This window comes from Vidua chalybeata, chromosome 4 (assembly GCF_026979565.1).
Source record: "Vidua chalybeata isolate OUT-0048 chromosome 4, bVidCha1 merged haplotype, whole genome shotgun sequence".
NCBI lineage: Eukaryota > Metazoa > Chordata > Aves > Passeriformes > Viduidae > Vidua > Vidua chalybeata.
This window is the reverse complement of record NC_071533.1, coordinates 34,470,025-34,491,015: the sequence shown is the minus strand read 5'-3', so window position 1 is coordinate 34,491,015 and position 20,991 is coordinate 34,470,025. Positions and strand designations below refer to the sequence as shown.

The window sequence follows — 20,991 nt, the reverse complement described above, 5'->3', positions numbered from 1 at the left end:
TTACGGCCTCAGAGGAAGCCAAATTGAGAAGAAGTTTTCCTCTTCTTGCGCACTTGTTTTTGCTCTGCATTTAAATAATTAGCACTTCTTATGACAAAATTTGTTCAATATCTATCATTTAATTTTAATTATTTTCACTTGATTGTTTTAAAAAGGATTCTAAATTAAACATACAATGCAGATAGTGACAAGTGGTATGACATCTAACATGTACAGATAACTAACTTACATGATTTCATAAAGAAGCCAGTCAGTGTAAGGAAGATTACCATTTTGAATTATTAGTAGCAATCCACCTCTGTATTTTCCTGTATAGTTATAATTAAATAAAGTCCCTTCCCCCCCCCCCCCCCCTTACCAAGAGTTAACTAATGGCAAAGTTAACTAATTTCTGAAATAAATACATATTTTTCTTTCATTAGTTCTACATTACATCTGCTTATTACTTTTCACACACATTTAAAATGTTTGGTGACTCTGGAGAACAAAAGGTGGACTTTTTTTGTTTGTTTGTTTTTTTGGTTTGGGTTTTTTGTGTTTCCAGTGAAACCATATGAATGAATGAATCTTGAAGAACTAAAGGAAGCTGAAGCTGGCTTTGATGAGACTGATAGGAAAGCTATTGATATGTACAGTGCAGTGAGAGATATCTATCCAGATTAGCAGTGCACATGTCACTATTGTCCATGTACATGTTCCTAAAAGATAAACTCAGAATCTTTTGAATAGCAATGTGTGCTGACTGACACAACTGCCTTTTCCCACTTTCTACTCTTTTGCCATCAGATAGAACCCACATTATTGTCCTACTTCTTCCTGATTGCCAGTGGCACAGAGAAACAGTTTACACCATATTTTGCTTTGATGTTCTGTTAGAACAAAATTATTTACTCTGAAAGCTGGATACTTAAAAGAAAGTGTTCGACAGGCCACAGTGGAAACCACTGTTACACATTCTCAGTTGAGCCACATCGGGCCACTGTGTGTTTGGACGTGTGCTATGTTTGAAGTGTTTTAATCTCAACATTTGTCCAAGTTACACAAGTAGGGCTCATTCTCTTTCTGCCTGATTAAAAGGTACCCCTCACTCTGCCACACCAAAGACGACTCTGCCACACTAAAGACACTTTCTGCTAGTCTTTAGGACTTTGTGCAATGATGATAAATGTTCAAATAAAGAAGTTCTGAATCCCATTTTCTCTCTCCTGCTTTGGATAGAGTTTTCTGTGCATTTCAAGACAGAAAGAATGGACAATTGGTTGTGGGTATCCCTTTTCTCTCATGCGCACAAGAAAAATAGGAAAAACAATATCTTGTCATGCATGGCTCCAGTTTTGTGATAGATAATGTTTTGCATATGGGGTACATGCCACCCATATGAGGGTGGCATGCCATTAAAGAAGAAAACTGTATTTTAGTGCTGGTATCAAACTGTTCCGAATTTTTAATTGATTAAGTAATTAATTTGACTATTATGAGCAAAATACTTTTCTTCTTCTAGCATAGCACTCATTTCTGGTACAATATGGCTTCTAAATATATTACTGTAATAATGCACCTTATTATGAATTACTATAGCAATTACCATAGTTTCACTATATAATACATTAAAATTTTTGTGCTGTAGTGGTGGTAGCTGCAGAACCACAGCATCACAGAACGGGTCAGGCTGGGAGAGAAAACAGTGGGTCATCAGGTCCAAGATCCTTGCTCCAGCAGGGTCATTCCAGAGCACATGGCACAGGACTGAATCCGGCCAGTTTTTGACTATCACCAGTGAGGGAGACTCCACAACCTCTCTGGGCAACCTGTTCCAGTGCACAGCCAGCCACAGAGTAAAGAAGTTCTTCCTTATATTCAAGTGGAACTTCCTGTGCATCAGTTTCTGTCCATTGTCTTTTCTGCTATTGCTTGGCTCTCCTGACAGAAACTTGGCTTGGCTCCATCCTCTGACACCCTCCCTGCCGACATTTATAGACATTGATGAGGTTCTGTCAACAAGTCTCCTCTGAGTTTTCTCCTCTTGAGGCTGACCTGGTCCATTCCCTCAGCCTTTCCTCATAAGAGAGATACTCCTGTCAATAAACTTGTGTGGTTTTAAAAGCCAGCTGTGGATCCCTAATAAACAGCTATTGTGTTTGGTTTGCCTCTTATTCAAGGTAGATTTTAATGACTTGTCTATTTCTTACTTCAGGAAAACGTTCATTTGAAGTTTATATTGAAGGAAGGCTCAGGGGAGACCAAATCAAGTCTATAAATACCTGAATGGAGGGTATAAAGCAAACAGAGCCAAGGTGTTTCCAGTGGTGCCCCATGCCAGGACCAGAGGACGTGGGCACAAACTGAAATTCTGGAGGCTCCCTCTGAATACCAGAAAACACTTTTTTACTGTGAGGGAAAACAACTGAAATGTTGCATAGTCTTCTTCCTTGTTCAGAAGCTGTTTGGACATGGCTCTGGACAGCCTGCCCAAGGCTGATGCTACTTGAGCTGGAGGGTTGAATCAGGTGACCTCCCTTCCAAGCCCAGGCTACAATTCTGGAAATCTGTGATACATGGCACACTGTTCTTAGGCACAACTGTGACACAATCAACCTCATTCAGCTATTTAATAGGACTACACCGATCATTTTACTTACAGTACCAGACAGAGTCAATGTGCTTATGAATCCAGGTTCAGAAAACTTTGGCACCTTGTATCAACTTCAGCAATTGTTGCTATACCAGACATTCACATGTATATTTTTGTACATATTTTACAAGTTACTCTGCTGAGTTCTGCCCAGCATTGTATTGTAACTAAGAAAAATGAGGCATGCAGTTTACACAAAATAAGAAAGCTAATGTGATCAAAACATTTCCTCTGTCTAGATTCTACCTGTACTTACTGCTGATGAATTTTTAAAATGACTACAATAATTCTAGGACTAACACACTGGATCTAGTAATGTACTCTCAGAGAAAGAAAACAATTAACATAAATATGTGGAAGTTGTGAACCAAAACTATAATGTAGTGTTCCTAGAGTATAATAACATTGTACTTTTTTTTTTTTCTTTGTGAAAAGCAGTTCCACAGTGGCTTTCAGTTGGTGTAATTAATAGCTGCTTTTAGTTCAACAAGTTTCACTAAAGCATTTTCCTTTTCTAGCTTTCTGCAAGTATTTTTACAGACAAAGACTGCCATCTACCGATTTTACATTTCAGTTTTCATTGATTATTTTAAAACTGTCTGTTTTTTTAACTATCTGGTCAGCAGCGGTACTGTAATTCCTCCTTAAACTAATCTCATATTCAGAATCACACAAATATTTAGTACATGCTCTAATGTTTTCTTGCTTCATCTCAAATGATAAATGCTTGTACAATTTGTTTGTTACTCTAGTTTCCCAAATCTGATACTGATGAATTAAGAAAATTAATTTTAATATTATATTATTGAAAAAAGATTGGCATAGATACCTTTCTAGCTCTAAAATTTTAAGACTGTGAGCTCAAGAGTTACTCAAATAATTTAAGTAATTGAGATGCACTAGATATTATTTTAAAATGCATGTAAAATGTTCCAAAGATGCCTATTATTGTTTTTACTCTCTAATTAAGCAGCAGCACTTGCAGGAATGGAAATGTCTTCAGAGGAGGCAAAAGTATGTGAAGCTAAGAGGAAGTTGTGGAAAGCAGTATGCAAAAGAAGTTTACAAATGCTCCAGAGGATGTTTGGGCTATAATTCATCTTTATTGGTCAAGGTAATTACATTTTTTTGCATAAGATGTAGAATACTTCAATACAAAGAAGTCAACTAGCAATTTAAAAAAAAATCTAGAAAAATGAAATACGAGAGGCTAATGAAATAGCAATTTCTTGGAAGCAATGGAATCATCTGACCTACTTGATTTGTTAATTCATTTCGTGAGGGTTAATCGTTCACTTTTGTTCAAACACATGGAAGATTTATTTTGCTGAGCATGCTTATCACCATGTATGTAACCTTACTGAGATCTCTGGGTTTCACTAAGAAAGTGGTGTCCACTGTGCAGTTTCTTTTCTCAGCAGGAGTGGTCTAACAGGATTATTCTACCTTTATTTCCCCTTTGACGTGAACAAATCAAAAGTCCATCAGGAAAAGTCTCAGTTATGCAAACTGAGGAAAGCTGGGGACTTGTTAGTTTATTGATTGCCCTGTGAATTCTCTAATGGCAGCAGAAGTTGTGACAGGATGCAGCAGAAATGTCAAAGGACTCCCATGACTAGTTCTGTGTATGTTAGCAATTCTATTAGATGTTTTTGAAAAGCGCTGAGAATTAGTACAGAATGTTTAATCATATTTTAGATTCAGACCAGTTTTCTCTTTTCCTTCAAGATTTTTTGGGAGGGAGTTTCTTCTCCATTGACAGGAATCAAGTATTTTTTTTCCAGGAGCAAAAGGAATAGGACAACCAAATGAAATTGTTAGAATTACAGTAATTTAAATTTCAAGATCTGAAGAGAGAAAATAGTGGCCTTTCTTGATTTTCATTTGATTTGTATAATGGAGAAGCAACTCTGCATTTTACCATTGCATAAAAAAGAACTTCTGAGGAAATTTGTAACCCCTTAGGAATGAGTATGAGTATCCCTAAAAATCTCTCATCGCTATTAACAAAACTGTCTCACCTGCCTTTGACCTCCAAGTTCCACAGGCCACACTAGCTGATTTAACTTCAGTCAGATACAAAAGATCCTAATTGCTCAAAGGGCTGGAGAGGAACAAGAAAATCCCTGTTGGTTTTGGCATTTTCTGTGTCTGTGTTTTCTTCATCTGTTGGTTAGTTTTTGGGGTTTATATAGATTGTATTTTAAATAGTAACTATGAAAATAATGAACATGGTAAAAATCAAAATATACAAAGGTTTCCCTGATGTTACTTAGGGATGGAGAATTATTTAAATGTTAAATTAAAATCACGTTTAAATAAAGTAAAATGTATGCCACAGATTCAAAAACGTAATTTAAACTCTACAATGGACAAAATCAGTTTTAAAAACTTATTGAGGAATGAAACTGAGGCACAGTGCTTGAAGTGTCTGGTAGCTTTACTAACATATTTCGTAGACTGCGCCTGCTATGAATTTTTACTTCAACAGTTCTTTGAATCACAATGATCTCGGAAGAAGCTAGAAAAAATTTGTCCTGCAATTCTTATAACAAATTAAAGTAGAAGCAGACAATAGGAAAAGGTACTTGTGCTCTTCAAATGCTTCAATAACTTCAGTTATTTTACAAATCATTTACATCAGAACTGTCATTATATTTCCTTATTCTTTTCTAGTATCCCAATGTGTTTACTGGTTAATGAACACCTCAACCTGCTGGCCTGAAAGTTTCCACATGGCAAGTTTCTCAAAGCCATTGTAAACTGCAGAACTCAGAATTACAAGGACAGGTGTTTACCCACAATACCTGTGTATAAACTGGTGAAATACAAGGCAGGTTCATTGGGATAGCTAAACATGGGGGAATCTATCTGAAAGCAGAAGGCACTAGGAATATTTCTAAATAATTCACATTATGAAAAATTCTATGTTGTTTGTAATCATTAGATCTAAAGTCCACTTCTTAAAGGTTGAAAAGGTATTTGATTATTTTTGAAGGGAAAAAAGATCTGAAAAAAAGCAAAGATTTTGCATAAAATTTATGTAAATCCGTGGTAAGAATATTGCCTAAGCACGGTATTTTGCAATTTAATGGTAAGATATTTTACTGAGATAAAAACATGTATTGCTTGAAAAAATTTTAATTAAGATCATGTGTTCTGACATAAGTTAGTTCAAATATGGTTTTCTACTCCTTTGGTAAGCCTATTGGTGGTTACCCACTGGCAGATACCACTGCTGGAAGCTTTTATTTTCCAGATTCAGAGATAACTAGTAGATGCATTTCAGAGACAGCGGCTTATCTGCCGTTATCTGCCACTTCTAACTAGAACACTAGCTAGTAGTTTTAAATGTAAATAGCTCGTCAGGGACTTCAGATAGGACTGCACAGCCCCTTCAAGTATCAAAGCTGGCTGCTATAAAAGTAGCATTGCTTCCTCTCAGCAGCCAGCTACCCTCCCACTCCTGTGGCTGCTGCAAGGGACACATGCACAGTGTGTGACAGTGGAAGCAGATGCGACAGGAAGAGAGCCAAACCTCCCCTTTGGTGACCCTGTCTTTGTTCAAGCAAAGTGATCACGCAGTTGTAGTTAAAGCCACCAGATGTGACAGAGCAGCAGCAACATCCAAGGTAATCTGCAGGTTAAAACCAGATGTTTCTGGTACTGAGTCAGTTACACTGTTTGGAAGAAAAGGCTCCAGGAATATTAGCCAACCTTGCTTTGCAAGCATTATGTGGATTGTGACAGGCTTTCAAGTCAACATCCACTCATTTTAGTATTCTGGAGTGATGTGAAATTTAGTTTCAACACCAGTTTCCTCAAAGAGATCCTCTTTTGAACAGGCCAGTGTGGATCAAAGAGGAACACACTAAGCAGGTGGTCATTCTGTGGCTCTGAAGTACATTATGCAGGATAGCGATGGCACTTCTCTAGGAAACACAGCTATAGTTAATGGAAGTGCATTGGAAATTTCCCCATTTCCAGCTCAATGCAGTCCCACCGTTCACCAATTCACAAAAGATCTGCTGCCCCTAACTTGGCATTGTTTAAAAGTTGTGTTGGCTCTCACATAGCCCGTGTGAGTGAACCACAATTATCATTACACAGCAAAGCCACACTGATGACAAGAGCAGAGCAATAGTATTTCTAGGAGAATAGTTTCATAAAACCACCACACCATCTCTAAGGTGTCCTGCTCCTTCAGGATCCTACAAAATACTGCCAAAAGAGAAGTAGCATTAAAAAAATGACCTCGCTTAGGCCACAGCTTTGGCAGAAAATGCAAATGTGCATCATCTCCACAGCTGTCTTGCCTGTTTTGATCTTGTCAAAGAATAACTTGTCACTGCAACATTGCAGTAAGTAGGTGTAAAGCTCCTATTCATGGAAGGTGTGAAGAGATAGTGCAGCATCCCTACTTTTTCTGAGGAATTATCACTGGTTACTAAAGATCTTCTAGCAAATTCAATAGATACAGCCTATTTGTAGCCTCCTGGTTTCTTTGCCGTGTTCTAGTTCTGATAATTACGCATTTTTGTTGAAAATATTCCTGCATTTTCTCCTGGATATTCCAATCCTGCTGTACCCTATTATCTCTACTGCATTTCAACCTAAGAGCGTTATCCTTTGAGCAAAAGATAATATTATTAGCTTTCCTTATGTCACATTTTCCTGATCTGAAAGCTCAAATTAAGAGTATTACGAATCAGTAACAAAAATAAGCCGTTTTACTAACGTTTTTCAGAATTCTTCCAGTGGAAAAGCTCATGGTCAGCTCTTTGAGAGCATTACTGGTAAGGAAGCTCCTGTCCCTACAGTATCTTTGCATTAAGACTTTGGTCACAATTGTAAATCAAATGGGGAAACTGAACTACCTGAAAAGCACCCCAGAAAGGAAATCCGACAATTTGCAGTCAAGTTCTTTATTTTCTTCTAGACACAAACACGAATTAAACTTCTACAGATACTTTTAAATACATTGCTATTGAAAAATAAAATCCTTTTAACCGAGGGAAAAAAAATTGGGCTTATACAATATTACTTCTAAGCGTTTTATTTTACAAAAAAAAACGGTTCGCCGCTATGTTTTGCTGCAGGCAATAACAGGTTTACTTTTAAATAGCCCCCGCATATTATCGAACGGTATTGAAAGCCTCGCACACACAAAAGGGTTGAGGCAAACATGTCTGGTCTCTGCCGCTCTGGGAATTTCACCGCTTTATGTACACGAAAGAAGAAACCACGGACCTCCGCTGGGACGGGTTCGTTGAACCCCTAAATACCTCGGGGCGCATTTCCCGGAGAGGACCCGGGATGTCGCTTGTTCCGCTTTGGGAACGCGCGTGCGACCGCGTTCTGTGCCGGGTTCACCGTGCCGGCGGGGAAGCGGCTCCGTTCAGCGGAGCCCCTTCGGCGGGCTCGGCAGGCGGCTCTGCGCCTGCAGCGCAGTGCCCGCTCTCCCGCTCGCAGCCCGGCTGCCGGCCCGGGCCCGCGCCGCCGCCATTTCCCGCGCCCGCGGGGTGAGCTGAGGCGAGGTGAGCCGAGGTCAGGGAGGCGCGCGCAGCCCTCGCCCGCCCCCCTGCGCACGCGTGGCGAGGCGCGCGCGCAGAGCGGGGATCACCTCCCCGGTGTGCCGTTCCCGCGCACGCGCGGCGGCGGCGGCGGCGGCCCCGGGCTGCCGCGGGTTGCAGTGCGCGCCGGCGCACGCGCGGTGGCGCGAGGCGCCGCGGCGGCCGGCGGCGGCGGTGGGGGCTCGGCGGCGCAGGCGCGGTGGTGTCGGGGGGACTCCCGGGCCCGGGTGCTGCTGTGCCGCCGCCGGAGGAGCGGGAGCGGGACGTTCAGTCGGGCAGTGCCGGCGGGCGCGGGGTTGCGCGGGTGGAGCGACGCTCGCCGGGGCAACGCAAGCGGGCAGCGGCAGCGCGGGGCCAGGTGAGCAGCGAGCGCGGCGCGGGGCGGTGCGGGCGGACCCGCCGGGCCCCGGTGTGCGGCGGCGAGGGGAAGGCGGGGGCACGGCGCGGAGGGGAGCGGTGGAAGTTTGACAGCGCCGGCGTGTGTCTCCCGCCGCGAACCGGGGGGCGGGAGTGCGGCGGCTGCCCTTGGGCGGGCACGGCCGCGGCCGGGGGCGGGGGGCGCTCGCGGGGCACCCGCTAGGCCCGGTGACCCACTTTGCTCCTGTCACAACTCCCGGGCGCGTCGGGAGCGCTGCCTGCCTGGCCCCGCGCCCGCGAACCGGGCAGGGCGGGCGCAGGACTCCCCGGTATTCCCCGGGCCGCGCCGGACCGAGCAGAGCCGCGGGCGGTACCTCGCCCCGCGGCCCCTCCGCCGCCGCTCCGTGGGGCGGCTCGTCCCGCGGGCGCCGGGGGGACGCGCCCGGCCCCGCCGCCCCACGCGCGGGGGAGGTTTCCGCGGCGGCCCTGCGGAGCGCGGGTGTTTACACGGCGGGCGGGCGGGCGGCGGTCGGTGCCCGCTCGGCCCCGGGCCCTCCCCGCGGCGGGACAGCTCTGCGGGGCCTCGGGCTCCGGGCGGTGGCGAGAGCGTGCCCCGCGCTCTCCCTGCGGCAGGTGGGCTGGAGCTGCGGGGTTACGTATGCACTTCGTAGGCTTTTCCCCCCCCCCCCTTTTTTTTTCGCTTGCGATAACTTTATTGCGATAACTGTCGCGTGTTCACGCTCGTGAAACATGAGGGATTCTCAGTAGCCCCTCGTCCTTTTTCGAGTTACTGCGGCCTTAAAGTCAGTGTGTTAAATACTCCATGCATGCAGGTGTGAAATACGACCAGCGAGGGACTGGAAATCCATGGTACTTCAATTTTGTGTTTGGGTTAAGTTGGATCAGGATTTTTGGTTGGTTTCACTTTCAAATTCCGAATATTTTAGGCCTCGATATAAAATGGAAATTTTTTTTTTCCCCGTGAGGAGGAGTGCTTGTGAACTAATCAAACATATTTGCAGTGAGATTTTTGTAAGGCCGCTGTTTTCATGTGCTAAGGGTTAACCTACCAAGATGCATAGGGAAAGGTATGGTTTTGGCTGCAATATGAAACTGTATATAGACGCAGAGTGGCCGATCATAGAACCTGATGCTCTAAATCCTTAAAGTAGGTATTTTTTCTTCAATGACTGGTTGACAAGCTGTGCTTTTGGTGGCAGTATTGACTTGACCTGGCCTGCCTCTTCCTTGCTCCAGCTGCACCAGCACAACGGTTCGGAATTGTGTCCCGTAACTAGCTTGAGGAAATGATCCAGGTTAAAATTAACTACCTTGGTTTTGTGGTTTTGTTTTTTCTTTTTAACGTGGTTATTTTTAACCTGTATGATTTCTCTGGCTAGCAGGTGTGACAGGAGGCAAAGAGGATTGTTTAAGCAAATACTCTAGAGAAAGAAGTTCTTGAGAAATACACCTCGACTGTGGTAGTCCTGGCAAAGTTCAGTTGCAGTTGTTTCATAATGTTCAGTTTTACAGAAATAATATTGACTTTGTTTATAAATATCTGTGGGGTTTGGGCCTGTTATTTGAAATTGGACAGCATTTGATTGTTGTAATAGATTCTAGTTGAAAGTAACTCTGCTTTTAAATTTTTTTTATAAATTAAACTATTAATTTTCATATGTATCCACTTAAGACACTTTCTCAAACTCGCTACAGACACTGCTTTCAGATTACCAGACATAATGTGTTTGGTTTAGGTTTTTGTAGAATATGGCAACTTTGTCTGAGAATTTTGTTGGTAAGGCAAGGGTTACTGCTGCTTAACAAACAATTCCAACAGGGGAAAAAACCCCAAACTTCCGGGTTGATATTTAATAGTTTAAGGTGCCATTCAGCCATGTCTTGTTTTTTATTTCTTCCGCTTCATGTTCTTACATGGAAAAGTTGTAACACATTTAGGTAAAATAAAAGAATGTGAGGAAAGCAGAGTGTTTTCGTTACTAATGCTCTTCTAAGGACCCCCACACCTTTGCTGTAGGTAACTTTACTCTCTTTGTACTAAGCAATTTAAAAACTGAGTGGTAATTACCTTAAATTTAATTTGCAGTGTTGGTTAATTAGCTTCTTAGTATAGAATTTCATAGAAGTCATGAATCTTTGTGGTTGGATTGGTCTTGCAAAAGAAATTGCTGCTTTTAAGAGCTTTAGGCTTTTGCTTTTTTCCCCCCTCTATTTTAAATTTCTGCAAAAAGTTGAAGGTATTAAATAGTAGTGGAGGTATTGCCCCCCAGCTTCTCCACATGTTCTTTTTATGAAATGTTTTTATCAACTTGGAAAGTTGTGATTTTTTTATTAAAAACTAATAAACTTGTATTGAAAATAGTTGTGAATCAAAAATGCAGTTTTCTTCACTAGGTAATTTCCTCATTTGAAAGCAGCTCCTTTTTTATCTGTGCTTTCCTTCAGGAGATGGATATAATTTGTTGTCAGTGCCTCATGGTTTCAACCTAATTTTATAGATGAAGACTATGGATAACTTTCCTCTTAAAGTAGAAAATTAGCATCCTAATGCAGTTTTAAATACAGAATATAATTCAGAAGAAGTGGCTGAAAGGTGCCTTTTCATCATGCTGTCATGAGTTAGTTTTTCTCGAGACAAAGACTTTGGTAGATCTCTGAAGTAAAGAAAAGTTCATTTTAGTGTTTCAGCCTTTTAAAAGTACTAGCTTCTCTATGAACACTGCAAACTGTGAAGGCCAAGTGTGAAAGCAGGTGTAGAACTGTTTCGGAGGATTGGTGATGTGAGTAGGTAGTGGCATAGCAAAGTCAGTAGTGATTGTTCCTGCCATTCTTCCTTTCTGTTTATTTACTTTGCAAAGTATATTTAACCTTTCCGTTTTAATGAACTGGTTCACCACTGAAGGGGTGGCACAAGATCAGGAGAGTCACCAGGCTGTTGGAGGAGCAGTAGCTGTTTTACAGTAGCTTTATCTCTAGAGGAGAAAAAAATAGTGAGACTACAGATAGTCAGATAGTCGCCAAACCATTCAACTGTTTCTCTCATCTTAAGCTAATACTGAATTACTGTTAGTAGCATTGATATTATTGGATTGGATTTAGTGGTCTTTCAGTATAAAAAGACGTGTTGGAAGCACACCTTCAGTCCCTTAGCAGAATCTGAAATGAAAGATACCGGTGTCTCTCTGTAACTCTGGCACAAGTGAATTTGGGTAGATCCATTAGGAAGGTACCCCATTGACTTCTGTGGGTGGTCCATCTGGGGAAAGGAACTTACTAGTATAGTTGGTTATTTTGTTAACTCAATCCATGTAATACTTTAAAACTCTGACAGACATTACACTGTTTATTTGTTGTAGGACTTAAAAGATGTGAAATGCAAAATAACAGAAGAGAAAGGAGACTCAGGGTTAATGCAGCTGCCCTGAAGGATTGAATTCTCTATCCCCACAAAATTCCTTTGTAATGTAAAAGCCACTTTAATTTTGGTATACCTCACCTCTGAGTGTTTTAATTTATAGTCTTAGTGTTCTCTTACCATACTTTTTGTGTGTATTATAAATTCTTCATTTATAGCCACTTTTAGAATATATAATCATATACATAAAACGTTTTAGTCCTCTGTGGTTGTCATATGTTTAATATTATGTGGAAATAACAAGGCTTCACAGATTCTTTCAACGGTTTAGAGCTGCGCACTGTGGACTCTTTCCAACTGTTACATTTTGTCGTTAAAATCAGTGAATAAGTTTCCTTATTCTGTACTAATGTTCTGAATATATTATGAAATCATCATTAATAGTATTAAAATGTTATTAAATATAGATCCTTAAAAATTAGTTATGTATATGAGATTCAAGAGTGATAATGACTTATATTTGGAGTGTGGTGCTTTTGAAGCTTAGTAGATACTATGGGCATACCTCATATACATGATAAAAATGTACCCAAATTAGGAATAAATGTGGCTACTTCAATGTTTTGCTCTTAAAACTGTGTGTGTGAGATCATCTCAGAGTATGTGAGAAGGCTTCAGTTTTGAAGCTAATGTCATTTTACCGATAATGACGGCTTGGGACCATGAGATAAATGGTGTTAGACTATTGTCCTTTTGTTAAAACAGAACACTTCTTGGAGTAAGACAGATCCAATTAAAGTGGGTTTTTAAAATAAATATATGTGACATAATTCTTCTATAGAGGTCTTTCTAGAGTTCCACTAAAAAGGACATTTGCATGGTTTTTTATGTATGTTATTTTGATATATGGCCAGATCCATAAAATAATATGGAGGAGTCAAAATTGATTTAGATGGGTTTTGTCTGTCCAGCCCCAAATAAAATTGGTATCTGTGTTAGAGGTTTCTAGGTTTTCACTAGTAAAGTTTTCCAAAGTTGAACACTGAAGTTTTGTTCTCATTCACATCTTCCAGAATCTTATCATAACCGAGCATCTTGGCATCTAAATCTGTTTACTATTCATAAATTAGGCAATCTGTAAATTAGGCCTTCACTTGTTCAAAGGCATGTTCAAACCACACCTCAGGCACACCTATGGGATTGGACTTGGACCAAAACCCTGTGGTGACTCTCCCTTTTGTTCAGAAGCACAAAGGAGTGAAGAGGAAGAGGTTTTGTTCATGTCTCCTGTTAAAAAAAAAAAGAAACACCCAAAATAAACAAGAAACCAACAAAATTCCAAAGGCTGGAACCTCACTTTTCCTTGTGGACAAGATGAGTAAAGTCTAATTGGGCTAAAGAGATATACCAGGGCAGTTGTTTTCTTGGAGGAAAAGGAGATTTTATATATATATATATATATGTATATATACCTATATTCTGGCCTGTGTTCCATTTAAAATTTTGAATGCCATTACAAACTGGAACCCAAGAATTACATCTCTTGTTTGCTGCCCTGTAGAAGCATGTGTACTTCTGGTGCTGCTCTGTCCAGTAAAGCTTTACTTTTTATTTTTGCTTCCATATTCTGAAAATTGCCGCTGAAATAAAAAGTTAGGAGTTGATGCATCTTCCCAGTGTGATGCAGAGCCTGCTGAGAGATTAGGGTTTGAACCCTGTTTGGTAGACTGGAGATTGGCTTTCCAGTTTCTGTGATCCAGGTTATTGTGCTGTAACCCTGTGCTGCTGGACAAAATGAGAGCACATCTTTTCCCTCCTGCTGGCATATTAAAAGAATATATTACTCCTGCTTTGATGGAGAAAGCTTAGCTGTGTGCATGACAAGGACAGGGACTAGGCCTCCAGAAACAGGCAAAGTACTGTGTTCACTGGTTACTTACATAGTTTGCATCTCTGTTAACTTCTGAAAAAGTCTTGCTGAATGATGCAACTCTCCCTGGCTTTGGTACTTAAGAATTATAGATCCTTTTGTATGGAATCCCCTTTTGTGCCCTGTTTTAGTGAAGACTGTGCTGCTTTGTGGTCTACTACAGCCAGAGCAGGCCACAGAAGTCGCTAAACACGCAGAATAGTAATGGTCTTGCTGTGGGACACTTAGAAAAGGAGGAATACCTGGGAATGGGCTGATCATCCTGCATGATGTCAGAATTTTAAGTGCTTCATAGTAGGGAGTAGTATTCCTAGCGACCTCATCTACAAGAATTTTTAGCTTGCAGCACCACAAATTTGTGAGTGTATCTCCATGGCTTGCAGAAGAATGATCCAAATCCCATAAGCATGTCATAATCTGCTGAACCGGTAGATCTCCAGAAAGTTTCAGCACTTTCTTCACTGGGGCAGGTATTTGTGAGCATAGAGGCCAGGCTGGCTGGTAAGAAGTGGTTCTTGTGGGAGGTTAATGTGTGAGTTTCCTAATGGACATTAGAAACACTGATGTTATAAAAATATATATTTTTACATCTTAAATTGCAGTCTTAATGAAAGTATGAGATACTAAGCTGCCTAATAAAAAGGTACTTCAAAATACATACCGCTAATTTAATATTTCAAATTCTGAGAATCCTGCTGCTGTTTTAAATAAAACATAAGTCTCCATTTTTATGTTTGAGTAAAGTTTTTAATGAAGTAATTAATAATAGTTTCTGGCATTTAAGGGCATTTGAAGTGTTTGGTGGCTATTTCATTGCATGTTAAATGTCAGTGACTGCCTGTTGAGTGTTGGCTATTACTGACATGCACCTTGCTAGAACAGTGTTTAGAGGTTGCTGTTGAGAAGATGGTTGTGAATACAGAGGATGTAGACTCCTGCTGGCGTGCTAAGATAGAAGGTGTGTAATTTTTCAGATTACTCTTGCTAGAGATATGTTAAATGCTTGGATTTTTACCAGTCATCCAAAAGCCTCAAGATACATTAGGAGAAAAAACCTGTCTTGTTTCAGGTGGTAATTTCCCCACCTTGGTTCCCCAAAGCTTAATTTGAAACCTACATGTGAAGTTGTAAAAAGATAAAAAATATTTTGCCAAAAGCTGCTTATTTCTTTGGCTCAATAAACAACTAGGATCTTTTCCTCGATTAAAAGCTGTAGGGAGTTGCCTTTTTTTAAGCCTGATTTCCTAAGAAATTGTGATTTATGCTTTTTCCTTGTTTTCTCTCATTCTTTCCTTACATATTCACCAGTAGCTTTTGAAATAGTTGATTAGTTGTAGCCATGTTTGTAGGAGGGATGGAAATCACAGACTATAATGTTATCACAGATTTTGGGAAAATGGGCAAGCTGGGTAGAGAGAAATGTGTCACTGCCCTCTCTTGAGGGAGACATAATGCAATGGGATTTTGGTGCTGACCTGTTTTTTCAGCATGCACTGGGTCTGTGTTGGATAGGAGAGCAGGAGTTGTATGTGTCATCAGGTCTTGAGGAGACAGGAAGAATATTGGGCTGTTTTGGAAAGGGAGGGGGACCAACAATATCGTAGTGTGACATTATAGCAAAATAATAATAAAAATAATATTTTTCTGTCAGCATAAGAACAAAAGTATTTCCCAAATCAGATTTCCAGTAAGCCCACTCCTCTGTCATGTAACATGGAGTTACTTGTTGAAAAGCAGGAACTGAATTTATGTCTAGAATGGCATTTCTCGGCTTCTTTCCTGTCTGGCCTGTATTTGCATTACTTATTTATCATAATAAACAGCAGACTGAAATCAACTTGAAGATTTTTATGAAGTCTCAGTAGAGAAATGTAGGATGTCCTGCTGGTTGGTTTAGAAAAACTGAAAATCTTGGTAAAAGTGAAGAAAACTTTATTAGCTTGTGCTGCTTTCATTTCTAGAGAGTTCTCTGCTGTATAATATGAAGTATACTTGTCAAGCCTCATAATCTTCACACATTTTAATTTATTGATTTCAAGTTTTAAAATGGTTCATTTAAAAATATCATAGCAGACTGCAAAATAGGTGTTTTTGACTTGTGCTTATTTTAAAGTAGTTTTCATAGTAACAACAAATACTTTAAAGGAAACAGGGTTTTCCTCTACTGTGAGTATAAAAGTAACTAGCAGCATGAATCACAGCTTCCAAGAACTGTCAGAATAGAAATGCAGATTCTCTCTCTCTCTCTCACACACACACACACACACTTTCCTGTCAGTTTTACTGTAGTAATGTGATTTAATAAAGTTTTCTTGCCATCCACAGCAGCAACATCCATTATGTGTAATACTAGCAGTTGTATGTTTGAGAACTACTGTTCAGAACTAATATGGTAGTTCCACTGGTAGTTCTCTAATATCTCAGCAATTTTACATATAATACATTTTTCTGGAAGTGTTTTTGTTGTTAAAATGTTCTACTTCATTTTTTTAATATAGTCTTTTTTTCCAGCTCAGAAGCATTAGCTAAACATTTTGTGCTGCCCTAGAGCTCTTCATGATGTTTCATAGATAATAAGATAGAGTTTCAACCTTGAGAAGCTTGTGATCTGAATTTCACTGACATAGAAAATGATGACAATGACCTCAGAAAGGGGGACAAGGATTCAAGTTCATAAGCGACTCATAGTGAGTGAATTAAAAAAATTCTCATTTCTAAGAAGATGATAAGATAGATCAGCAATGAGTAATATGAGAATATAGAAGCATAAGACAGCATAAAGCAAGCCCAAATAATATACACATTTGGAGGAAAAGAAGCAAAATATTTTGTGGGAACTGGAAAGCATAATGAAATCAGAAAAGTAGTCTGGATCAAGAGGAAGAGTAGCTAGAAGGTTTTATGAAATAGAGCAGGAAAAAGATCTATAGAAACTTAGAAATTATGTTGATGGGTTTAGCTCTTCTGAAGAAAAAAAAAAATGAGACAGGAAAAGGATTTGAGAATATGCTGTTTTCATCAGTTTGACAGAGAGGTTAGGACACAAATTCTAGTACTAAGATTTTTTTTTTTAAACTCTTTTTAAGAAATTTATCTGTCACTTGAACTTGCTTTTAAAGTGAGTGGAAAAACAACAGGCACCTGTGCCTGAAAATTTCATCTCAGGCATTCCTCTTGCTACCTTCTATTACATGCTATTTTGCTACAGGCTGGAGGACATACGAATTTCAGTACAATTGAGAGTGGGATTATAGAAGTTTTTAACATCAATGGTGATTGACATCCTACCATTTTATCTAAGTCAAAAGGATCACAAACTTTTTTTCACTAAAATAACTGAAATTGCTTTTTCAAATTATTTTAGTTACATTTGTAGTGCCTTTGTATAGACAATTAGATCTATGATTGGTTTAGACTGAGTTACATTAAACTTTATGTTGCCAACAGAGGAATGAAAAATAATCTTTCATAAACTGGCATAGATTTAAAAAAAAAATACATCTTATCTTCCTGCCCTGTAGAATATAGTTTGCCATTTCTTATCTACATGCTGGTATTTGATTCAAATAATTGATTTCTAAAATTTCATATTTCATTTGACCACTTAGAAAAATAGATATGTAGGTGATAGTGGTCTGCATTTCTTATCCCATTAGACTTGGCAGTAGATCTTCCTCAAGCATTGACATTCTTCTTCCCTAGGCTGCCAGCTTCTTCTTTCTATGTTATATGTACTGGGGATAAGGTGGTAAAGAACAGGGGTTTAGAAGTTACTTTGTTTTGATTATTTTATGTCAAAGGAAATCCGCCAGTCCTTGCATACAATGGAAGGGAATGGATTTATGTATGCCTTAAAGGATATGCTTTGCCACATGGGAGTGCTGAATAGAAAATATCAGCAGTGGGTCAGTAGGAGTAGATTTTTCCAGCAGGATTATAATCAGTTAGATGGTATTACCAGGTTGGTGCATGTGTATTTAAAATACAGCATGATGTGTAGGAATACAGAATTAATGATCTGTAGCAGATGGGGAGCTCTTTCTTCGTTGAATAAGTAGAGTGTATGAGTATAAAAATCTCTGTTGTATAGTTAGCTTTTGCTCAGCACATCTTACTGAAATTGGTTTTTTATCACTGAAGAGAGTGATTGATTGATTGATTAGTGAGGGGAGTTTGATCAGTGAGAGGAGTCTTGTGCTGTTGCATGCTATGTTTTCTGGGAGTTTCAGGTTGTGTTCTGAGGTAGTTCATATGTCCTGTTTGAACCATATTACACACAGTTAAGATTTTATTGATGCAGTTTCTTTCCAGAAGTTTGCATAGTGTATTATTAATGTTCTGCAAGGTCGTAATACAATCCAAAGCAATTGTAGTGCAATAATTGTAATATTAATGTTTTGTAGACATTGTTACATCTGTAAATTTCGTGTTACCATTGGGCTGTTGCGTTTGTCTCATGGGTTTGGATTTCAGACAGTGCCAGAGCTCTGTAAAAGGTGGTGTGCAATGTTGAAGTTCTCCTTCACAAGTATTTACATCCTTCTATTGAATAGAAAAATTAGAAAGTGATTTTTTTGACAATTTAAGGATGCATATGAAATTACTGAAATGGCAGGAGAGAAAACAGAAATAATCAAGGGCTCATCCCCAAAAAGTTTTTTCGAACAGTTAATTTGCATTAAAATGTGAGGTTTTTTGTTGTTTTTCAGAAGACCGTGCCAAAGAAGACTTTTACTCAGATGACATCACATTTGAACTACTAATGCTACCCACCCACTCTACAAGGCACAATGTATTTCTAGGTAATTTAAGTAAGTATGCAGATATTATTGCTACTAGAACAGTAATGCTTTAAACAGAAACTCTTTTTCAACCTCAGGCAAGGTAGACATTCCACTTCAATTTGAGATTCAAATTAATGGTGTGTGTGGGCAAGAATAAACTTCAAATAAGCTTTTTATAAGCTTTTATCCTGTATACTGGAGCATGGAATGAAACAACTGAACTGTACTTGAGCTGCCTTGGAAACTAGAAGGAAGAAAAAACCCAGACCTTATGAAGGCACTGTCCCCAGCAATGCAGCATGCTGATGTGGCCCTGTGGTTTCTGGAGACTAAAGTAATACCTCTCCTAGGGATGTGTTGCAGTGAATGAGCATATGTACTGCCATGCTCACTGCTTTTCTGAGTGGTTTTTTGTTTGTTTGTTTGAAGTATTTTTGTGTGGTGTGGGGTGGTTTGTTTTGTTTTGGATTTTTTTTTTTTTTTTTTTTTTTTGCATATGCTCTTGGTTGAGGTGACTTAATACCCCGTTCATGTAAGGATATAGCAGAAGAATGCATCTTAATGGGTTCAAGTACCACTATCTCTGTTCACATGTCACCTTATGAAAGGGTTGCTTCTCCCTGCTTCCTTGATTGGACACTGTGTACTGTCCAGATGAGGATGGGCTGGGAGGTGCAGATTTTCATATTTGCAAGATTTGTCCATGTTGTATCTTGCAGTAAGGTTGCTGATTGCTTTGTGCATCATACAGAGAGAAGCACAGAACAGCAGGGTACTTGGTTTGTGGTTCATCTTTTGAGCACAATGGGATTTTGATTCAGTGGATCATGAGGATCATGGCTATGGCCCTCTGTAGACTTCATGAATGTGTTTTTATGTTTTATCTTTCTAAGTAGGTGTTATTTTTCAGATGTTTTGTTGTTTTTCTGACTGGTTCAAAGCACACTTTTATACTGGGTCAAAAAACCCCAATAAATTGATCTATTTGTGTAGAACTGACATTGAGCCAATCTTGCTGAAATGGGATTATTTTGTCTTGCTGGCAGAAAGCCTTCCTGTATTCCTCGTGGCTTATAATGCATTGGAGGTGCTTGGTCATACATGAAGTATGGTCATGAATGGAATTACAGGTAGCAGTGCTTGTAGTTAATGATGCTTGACACTTCCTGTTCCAGAACCCTGGTTTTAGTTGCTTATAATTTACTAAGACTTAAATTTCTGTTATATGTCTCCTTCACCTAAAATTCGACCAAACATCAATTTGTGTCTGAGAATAAGTTTAGAAGGAAGAACATGCTGTTTTCTTGATGCAAAATGCAATGAAAATCTTGCCACTGGAAAAATAAAGCACCTGCATATGCTGGAGCAAGAACTCAAGGTTTTAGGAGAAACAAATTGTTATGCTGCAGTATTTTTTTCTGCTTTCCCACTTACATTAGGCAGCTTGATAGATTTCTGAAAATATGTTTTGTACCAGTTCAATGAATTTCCTAAATCCATTTCATCTGTCCAAATCAGATGAGGTAGATATGTTCCAAATCCTTTTAGTCATAAGCAGACAGGGCTACTGAGCATGTTCTAGTTGGACTGTGAGAAGTAAACAGGTCTAATCTCTTTGGCTCCGTTGTAGTGTCAGGTACAAACACTGAGTAAGAAGATTTTCTTTTGCACTCTTTGTACTTTTCTTTAACTTTATCATGCATGTACTGTTGATTTGGTCCTTCAAATTCTGCTTCAGCAGTATATTTCCATAACTGTTGTTGATTTTTTTTCAATCAGTTTTTCTCTATTCTTTGCTTTTTCTCTTTATTGCTACTCTCATGTTCACAAGATCAATATTTTATCATAATAAAATTGATCTTTTTGGACAGTGCAGGTGTGTGTGGTTAAAAGTTATAAAATACTTCTTTTTTGGCATCCTTAAAACCTCTGTGTGTTGTGCATCTTTGAGACTGCTTTTCAAGTAACATTTTTAAAACATGAAGATCATATCTGTTCTGAAATGGAAAGGCAATATAATATACTTAAAATTTTCAGATTGTGTACATGTGAAAATTCGTATAGTGTTGTCTTTCTTAAAAGGCAGTTTTGCTTTAGGAATTGCTCTAAAGAGATCTGATTTTTTTGTTTTCATCTAATTTAGCAAGTGTAGAGAGAAGCCCATTCTTTCATTTACGAAATCTTCTGGAAATTTATTTGAATTTTGTATACTGAACGTCAGTGAAACTAGGTAAGTCTGTGTAGTTTGGTTATTCTAAGCAACTAATGAATTAATTGTATGTGAAAAAAAAAGATTAAAAAATCGTATTTGTAATTTACAGTTTCAGGAGAAACTGGCA

The 20,991-nt window shown here is 39.4% G+C and overlaps 1 protein-coding gene across 11 annotated transcripts in view; it reads left to right on the top strand.

The window, feature by feature from the left end:
* Window positions 1-8,410: 8,410 nt before the first annotated feature.
* CLOCK (clock circadian regulator) overlaps window positions 8,411-20,991 on the top strand; it is a 61,649-nt gene continuing 49,068 nt past the window's right edge. For 4 of the 11 annotated variants that reach the window (XM_053940485.1, XM_053940490.1, XM_053940491.1 and 1 more), the window contains exons 1-3: window positions 8,411-8,563; window positions 18,578-18,679; window positions 20,796-20,882. The gene's annotated coding sequence lies outside the window, so the exon portion shown is untranslated. Of the gene's footprint in view, window positions 8,564-9,301; window positions 9,433-18,577; window positions 18,680-19,355; window positions 19,545-20,795; window positions 20,883-20,991 lie in introns of those variants that run through there. The other 7 variants (XM_053940489.1, XM_053940488.1, XM_053940484.1 and 4 more) reach the window with 5 other exon arrangements.